Genomic DNA, 6242 nt, shown 5'->3' on the forward strand with positions numbered 1-6242 from the left:
TGTATTCAGGTAGAGGTTCTGGATTTGAAAATTAGCTGATGTCTGTAGCTAGATGCTGAACAGAAAGACAAAATGATGGATATTTCTTGCAGTGAACTACCATTGCATTTGAGATTTGCTTTTATTTAAGTATTGCAAAAGCACACACAGGATATAAAGTTACAATTTAAAGTACCTGCTCTTTCAATACCATCAAGTCTTCAAAGAAATAAAAGAAATCCCTGACTTAATTCAAATCGTTTAGTATTTATGGGCTGTATATGATGAAGAAGAGGAGATCAGTGGAAAAGAAGAGGTTAGTTAATAAATATACAGCATGCAATGCACATGAATCTTAGCCAATAAGCAATTGAAACAGTTGAGGCTTCTGCCATTAAATAAAGTATTTCAAGTAAGTTTGATTTTGTACGGATGTGTCCTCTAACTCGTCATTGTGATCTCATAATGAACATACAAGCGCAGCCTCTGGGATTGAATAAAGCTGTTGACATTTAAAATACAATTTGACATAAAACAAGCACACTGGAATTGAAAATTAAGAGAAAAAAGAAAGATTGGCATCAGCTTTGGGTAACAAGGTTATACTGACAAACAGCACATAGTCTTCAAAACAATATGTTTCCACTGTTTTGACCATGAATCTTATGATTTAAATAATTTTTTTATTGTTTTTACTTCGTATTTGTGCAGGATTTGATTTCAATGCAGAAGGCAAATTGCATGGGGCAACTGTCAGGCTTGACCCGGTAAACAGCCGTACTGCAAAAGTGTTTAGGATGTTAAGGGAGAAAGTAAGCTAGTCAACTGGTCCTGGATACACATGCACAGTATGTTGGGTAGTAGAAAATCCCCCAGGTGCTTGGCCTCTTGGTTCTAACTAGCTTGAAGGGTTAGTCAATATATATAGCAGTACACACATTGTCAACACACACTACCCCATCTAAACCCAGTAGCACAGCGAGGGGGAATAGCTGCACTGAAACACGCTGAAGGCACATCTCTAAAGTGTCTGGTCTAAAATTCCTTTTGTTGTCTTCAAGTGTATATATTTATAAATATTTTACACTTTTATTTCACACTGCCTTGGTTTTGAAGCAGCGTTCGGTTGAGATCTGCGAAACTGCAAATATCATCCAGCAGCTGTTGTGTGATCCCTGACAAACTGGACAGGGGAAAGAAACCCTGGCTCGCTGTTTCCTGTCAAGACTTATGCAAATGTGTCCTCAACAGACTAAACGGAGGAACACAAGATGAAGGCAGGCAATTCACACTCTCAGTGTAGCTTTTAAAAATGTAATTAATAACTATACATCTTTGGTGAAGGGATCTTAGAAAAGCGGAATAGAATTCAAAATCATCTGTGCATATGTGTAATTGATTTACTCCAGTGATAATATTGTGTAAATGGATTACTGATTTTACATTTCCAAAGTAGACTGTTCATTTTTTACCGAGTGAGCTTTTACAATCTGTGCATGTTGGAGCTTAAAATCTAATTTGTAGCAGCAGGCATAAGATGTTCCACCACTTGGTATAAAATGGCTTGAGAAATAAGAAACAAAGGAGAAAAAAGCACATCTGATTCACTGATGTGCAGCCTTCCTGGCAGGTGTTTTCAACTCTCGGAGTCTACAGTCTGACGATTTTCAACATTGCTCGAGGTCCCTCAGTTTGTTATGAAAGAGTCTGCAGAGGAAGACAGGAAAAGAATGCAAAGCAGGAACGCAGCAAATGTGCCAATGTATCAATCTTTATAAGAAAACTCAAATATGAAGCAAACAATTCAAAATTCAATACAATTTGCTATAAAAGACACAATTCGTGTATATAATGTGTATATAATCTTCAAAAATATTCTAATTACTAGTAAATGCTTCTTGTGTATTGTAAAAAGCTAACCTTTAGCATATCTGTCATTCTGCATCCTCATGAAATAAATAATTGTAGTCACTATTTTCTTAAGAAACGAGCTGAATCCTTTATTTGGTAAATGCCTAACTTCCCGTGTGAAATCTCTTGTAAGTGGGGGAGTTGCCTTTCTCCCACCTGTGTTCTCTGAATCAAGCCCGCTATCCTTGAGCTTGTGTACCATCAGTAGATACCTGAATAGTGAGGCAATCTTCCTCCTTCTCCTTTGCTCTTGTTCATTGTTGCATTGCATTCAGAGGAGGACGAGGACCTGGGAGGTCACAGAAAGAGAGAAGTGTTATGTTTGTTCCCGTCGCTGCTCTCTGAGTGAATGTCTCCACAGATGGGACTATATTGAAAGGCAAACAGAAATTTGCCGAGCAATGAAAGTGCTTTAGAGGCACAAGGCCACATAAGGCACATCGCTAACTGTATTTGTTAAGAGTTTTTCATCATCCATCTTGTTATCCGTATGCCGAGGGGATTTTGCAGTTTACAAAATGCACACTTTGTTGCTGCAAAGATTCATGTTATACACACAACATGCTGAATAAGACCGACATATTGATTATGTTATCACGATGAGCACACAAATGCAAATAAAGGTGTGGGAAAGAAATATGTTCAGGCGATAAACTGTCATCATTGCCGTTGTTAATGTGTCGGCTTATAAAATTAATTCTGCATTAATGATGAAACAGGCTCCGTCAGCTCCCACGGTGAACATGAGCTGGGTGGATATGACAGTTTTTCAGAGTGTTTACGGAGATGCTTATATTTGTATTGATCGTGATAATATCACAGTGACATAGTCACATAATTTACTGGTGAAGCGGATGCTTAGTGTCATAAGGTTATTGCACGGGTGTAGACTGATGTTGTTTTGGGGTCCAGGGTTCTGCAGCACCAACAGGTTCCAACATGTTGTGTCCAGGATGTGATGCTCTGCAGTGATGTTACCTGCCTGTTTCCTTGTGAAAGACAAGCTGAGGAAAGACTGCATTGCATCTTTTTCGGGAGTCCACTGGAGTCCAGAAACCTGAAGGATTCCACACAATGCTGTCCATTTTTAGAAATTGCTTTCATATCGATTGGTAGAACATTGTTGTGTGTGTTTGTGCGCAATTACAGCACCTACACAATGTAAATAAATGAGATTCAGCTATCTTACCTTCGTGTCAAGAGCCTTGCAGCTGCAATTATTTCATGTTGGCAATTGTACCATTTGAAAGTAGTTTAAAACCCTTGGAAATACAGGTACTTTAATACTTTAATTTTATTACATGCAGAAAAGACAACAATGGAAAATGACGTCATATGGAATCTCGTTTTTAGGCATAACCATTTCTGGATTACATAGTCCATATTACATAGTTTTGTTCATGTGTTGGCAGTAATAACTATGCTTTCTCCTCATCCATTCAATTCTTTTGTTTATGGATAATGCTTCAGCATGTGGTACTTTTGGGGGACAGGATACAATCCAGAAGAGTCATACTCATGGCACACTGCTGGCTTTCCCTTGTCATCAAGTTCCAGAAAGGTGAGTTGGTTAAGTTAAATAAAGCAGCATTTGGTATTCACTGTCGTACGACCCATACAAAACCAGATGCAGTTTGTTATTCTGAAATTAGGAGGAGGGCAACACTTCTTTACTGTTGCTCATCAAGGTGAGACAACTACTATTTGACAAATCCACAACCATACTGTTGTATTGTATTTTTTAAATAACACAATAACCTGTGTACAATACTTTTACTGTCATGATGTTGACAGTAAAAGTGGTTTCATGATAAAGTAATGTTAAAAGTAAGCTGTCTTGTCTGGAACCTCAAAATGTACCATTTAATAATTACAAGAGCGTCCATTTACTAAGATAAGAAGCATAATTGCGAGGTGTGTGCTACTGTTAATCCTCCAGTACGACTATGTGTCTACAGCTGTGCTCTTCTGTACTTACATTACTTTGGCATGAACCTGCCCAGTAATTAATTATTTACACACACCTGTGAATAAGATACGATGTACTAGGAACAATTTATTTGTTCAGTCAAGGACTGCGTCACCCCTCCGGCCGACAAATATATAGTTTCTGATGCTTTTCTTGTCAATAATCCTGCAGTGGAAAGGATCTAAACTTTAGATTCTTTCCACTGCAAGATTATTGACAAGAAAACTTATGAGGTCTTACTTGAATAGGCTTTAGAATCGAAAGCCTATTCAAGTAAGACCTCACAAGTTTCATGAACAACTGCTATTAGAAAGGAACATCTTACCTCCATCACATTAGGAGTCAGACTCCCACTCAACTAAACTAACAGTACAACATGTAGTCAAGATAAATCCACTTTTAACAATCACAAGTAAATGTGTCTTACATGGAAGAGCCAAAGGATGAATTTCATATTTTAGATGATCAAGCCAGGAATGTAAACCACAGTTACAAATGTGAAACATAAAAACATTATTGTGAGACCTGCAGTATCACAATAAGTTCACAGGGATGTTTTTTATTTCTAACCTCCTGAAATAGCCAAAGATTTCTTATTGTATCGAGTGATTACTGGCCTCAAAAAACAGACTTTTAATTATCTGCACACCGGTATACTTGATCACTTTGTGACATCGGAAATCCGTCCACTTTCGTCGTTTTATTGTTTATTTTTATATTTGTATTGTGGACTCACTGGAAATCAGTATTGCAATTGATTGGATTATCCTGCTGAAATTAAGTAAATGTATTTGTCAATAAGAACTTTACCACTTTGGTGACATAAACTAAATACAAACACATGTAGCAATGAATGATAATAATCGGATCCACTCGGTACAAAGAGGTCTCAAATACACAGGGAGAAGAATCAGGTTAAACACGAGCTGGAGTAATTCCTCATTCATCGTCCTCCTCCTCAGTAATGATGGTTTTTGACTCCTTCAGATTGCAAAACTCACACATCGACATTTACTGAAACGTTGTCAAGTTTTGAGTTTCACACTCGAGTTTCACCCCAGCTCTGTGTGGTGGGTTTCAGTGCCTGGAGTGTTCTGTAATGATGGACTAACAAGCCTTCAGCCATTTCCTGTCCGTGTCATATTATGTAGCTTCAGGCACATTGAAAAAGAACGTCCACACCATCAACCGTCCTCCAAAGCGCCGGCGAGGTATTTTCTTTAAGTTTAATTATGACGAGTTTCATGATTTCTGAACTCTATTACATTTAATAGGGTCAAAGAATATAATGGATTGAGTTACATTTTCTCTTTGCGTTTTGTTTTTACATGCACAGGAATAAATATACAGTCCTTTGTTTTTATGTCCTAAGAGGTTAAAATACAGCTTCAAAACAGATGGTTTAGGCGAGAAACCGTGATCAATAAAACTAAATTATTTGTGAACATCAACTTTTCCTTGGAACTGTTTAACTGAGTAGCTCTCAATATTAATGATCTTTAAAAATCAGTGGGCTACACTGTTTTTAAATTATTTTTTTATGAATAATGCCCTCGATAAAAGAAGTTAGGCCAGTCGAACTTTTGCTAACCTTGGATACCTGCAATGGGAAGTTGTATTAGAATGTTAAAACATTTAAATTTATTTTTTTGACCTGTTTTCTTTTCAGTTAAAATACGCTAGTTCTTAAGCTCCACCAACCAAAATGAGAAATAAAAATCTTGTAAGATCCTCAAACTTATTCTTCCAACAGGACTTTAACTGGTGCAGGAAACCCATCGAGGCACAGAGAGAGAATATGCACAACTCCACACAGAGAAGCACCCAGCTTCCTCGAACCCCTTCTTTGAGCCCCCATGCCCCCCATCCATAACAACACGTCCATGTGTTGCTCAAGTTCGTCTGTCTTCAACGAGAGAATCAATAATCAGATAGATAGATGATGATATATACTTTTATTAATCCCCAAGGGGAAATTAGTTCTCTGCATTTAACCCATCCTTAGTTATTAAGGAGCAGTGGGCTGCAGTGATGCACCCGGGAAGCAACTGGGGGTTCAGTGCCTTGCTCAAGGACACTTCGACTTGCTACGAATGGGGAGAGCCGGGATCGAACCGACAACCTTGGGGTTGCAGGACGACCCCCTTACCCCACTGAGCTACAGCCGCACAAAAATCAATCATGTAAGCTTTCGTTCGTGGGGTTTAGACAGGTTGGTTGACAGAAAAGGTGGATATGAGATTTTCTGTTACGCTGATCTGTATTTGTCTTCCAAAAGCCCTGTTGTGGCTTGGGAGCCTGTTGCTATGACAACCACCATTTAATACCAGTGCCGTGTAGGAAGGCATATAGATATGGTTGGGAATTAGCAACGGCTTTATGC

The sequence above is a fragment of the Pseudoliparis swirei genome, chromosome 18 (genome assembly GCF_029220125.1).
Source record: "Pseudoliparis swirei isolate HS2019 ecotype Mariana Trench chromosome 18, NWPU_hadal_v1, whole genome shotgun sequence".
NCBI lineage: Eukaryota > Metazoa > Chordata > Actinopteri > Perciformes > Liparidae > Pseudoliparis > Pseudoliparis swirei.